We start from the raw sequence: 2,608 nt of genomic DNA on the forward strand, positions 1-2,608 counted from the left end.
GCCTTGTCTGGTTCCTGATTTCAATGGAAATGCTTCCAGTTTTTGTCCATTTAGAATGATGTTAGCTGTGGGGTTGTTATATATGGCTTTAATAAGTTGAGGGATGTTCCCTCCAGTCCAGTTCTCTCTAGGACTTTGAACATAAATGTATGTTGAATTTTGTCAAAGGCCTTCTCTGCATCTATTTAGATGACCATGTGGTTCTTGTCTTTGAGCCCATTTATGATTTATGACATTTCTTGTCTTACGTATACTGAACCATCCCAGTATCTCTGGGATAAATTTGACTTGATCATGGTGGATGATCTTTTTGATGTGTGTCTGTATGTGGTTTGCAAGTATCTTGTTGAGAATTTTTGCATCTATGTTCATTAAGGATATGGGTCTATAGTTTTCTTTTTTGGTTGTATCTTTACCTGGCTTTGGTAATGGAGTGATGCTGGCTTCATAGAAGGAATTTGGAAGTTCTCCCTCCATTTCTATCTTATTGAATAAACTAAGTAGTATTGGATGTAGATCTTCTTTAATTGTGTATTAGAATTCTGCTGTTACTCCATCTGGTCCTGGGCTTCTTTTAGTCGGGAGGTTTTGTATTATGGTTTTAATTTCTTTTTGTGATATGGGTCTGTTTAAGCTGTTAATCTCTTCTTTGTTTAGTTTTGGTGGTTCCCATGACTTTAGATATCCATCCATTTCTTTTAGGTTTTTGAATTTGGTAGCATATAGGTTTTTAAAGTATTCCCTTATAATGTTCTGTATCTTTCTGGTGTCTGTTTCCCCTTTCATCTCTGATTTTGTTGATTTGGAGGTGCTCTTTCTTCCTTTTGGTTAACTGGGCTAGCGATCTGTCAATCTTGTTTATCTTTTCAAAGAACCAGCTCTTTGGATTTTTTGTATTGTTTTGTTTCTTTCGATTTCATCAATTTCTGCCCTGATTTTTGTTATTCCTTCTTGTCTGCTGGGTTTGGTTTTCACTTGTTGTTGCTTTTCAAGTGTCTTGAGTTGCAATGTTAAGTCATTTATTTGTGTTCTTTCCATTTTTTTGATGTAGGCACTTAGAGGTATAAACTTCCCTCTAAGGACAGCTTTCAGCGTGTCCCAGAGGTTTTGTTGTGTTGTATTGTCCTTTTCATTTAATTCATTGTTTTGTGCCCCAGTATATGGTCGATTTTGGAGAAAGTTCCATGGGATGCTGAGGAGAATGAATCTCCATGTGTTCATGTTGTGATTAGGGCTTCTTCTGGTGTTGATTGTAAGCTTTATTGCATTGTAGTCTTTGGAACAGGATATGTTGCTAACAGGCCCAAGGACATTTTGACTTTTAGCCCAGAAATTGGCTACATTTCTTTGAGGTCTTTTTACCCTAACTGCCTAGCTAATTCCTATCTCCTATTCTAATCATGCCATCCTCTGAAGGGGTTATCCAAATTGCCAATAGTGGATAGGGACGCAGACTGCTCTGGCTTCTTCCATGCTGAACAGGGACGCAGGGTGAGGCAACTGGAGTTCCCCTTCAGTGGGTCTGTCTAAAAGACTGCCAAATTGCATAACTCTTGTTTCTAAGGGGAAAAGAAAGTCCTTAAATCATGAATAGGAGATGTGAAGGAGAAGTAAAGGCAAGAGTAATTAGCATTACAAGTTTTAGACAGGGCTCTAGAAGAAAGTCAGAACAGGGCAATTTTCTAATGTTCATATGAGAGTCCATTGTGTGTTTCTTGACAAAGGCTTCCAAAACATCCCTTTTTTTACTTTTTACTCATTTTACTTTTGTCTTCCAAGGCTGGACTAGTTGGCTGGGAAGAGTGGCTGGATACTCAGGTGAGGGTCCAGTGATCCTGCTTAGCACTCCTTTAATGAATGAGCACAACCATCAACAAGCCCAATTGTGACTAACTTCAGTGATCAGGCTCAGCGGAAGCCATGATGATGGTAGTTATTTCATGCAGAATGGATGGCTGAATAGCATCATCTTATTAAAAGGACTTGGAATTTAAAAGGATTTAGTGCTAGGAGCCACATAAGGGAGAACATGTGTCATTTGTTTTTCTGATTCTGTGTTACTTCATTTAGTATAACAGTTTCTAGATCCATCCATTTATCTGCAAATTGCATTATTTCATCTTTCTTTACTGCTGAATAGAACTCTATTGTGTAAATATACCACATTTTTGTTAACCAATTGTCAGTTGAGGGACACTTAGGTTGCTTCTATCTCTTAGCTATTGTGAAAAGAGCAGCAACAAACATGGTTGTACAAGTTTCTCTACAATAGGATGAGTCCTTTGGGTATATGCCAAGGAGTGGTATAACTGGGTCATATAATAGATTCATTTTTAGTTTTTAAAGAGTTTTCCATAGAGGCTGAATGAGTTTGCAATCCCACCAGCAGTGACAAAGTGTTCACCTTTCTCCACATCCTTCACAGTATTTAGTATCATTTGTTTCTTGATCCTAGCCAGTCTGATTGTGGTAAGGTGATACCTTAGGGTGGTTTTAATTTGCATTTCCCTATTTACTGACGATGTTGAACACTTTTTGAGATGTTTCTTAGCTATCTTTACTTCTTCCTTTGAGAACTCTCTGTTTAGATCTTTAGCGCATCTTTTAC

This window comes from Nannospalax galili, unplaced genomic scaffold, assembly GCF_000622305.1.
Source record: "Nannospalax galili isolate Female #2095 unplaced genomic scaffold, S.galili_v1.0 scaffold114, whole genome shotgun sequence".
In the NCBI taxonomy this organism is placed as follows: Eukaryota; Metazoa; Chordata; class Mammalia; order Rodentia; family Spalacidae; genus Nannospalax; species Nannospalax galili.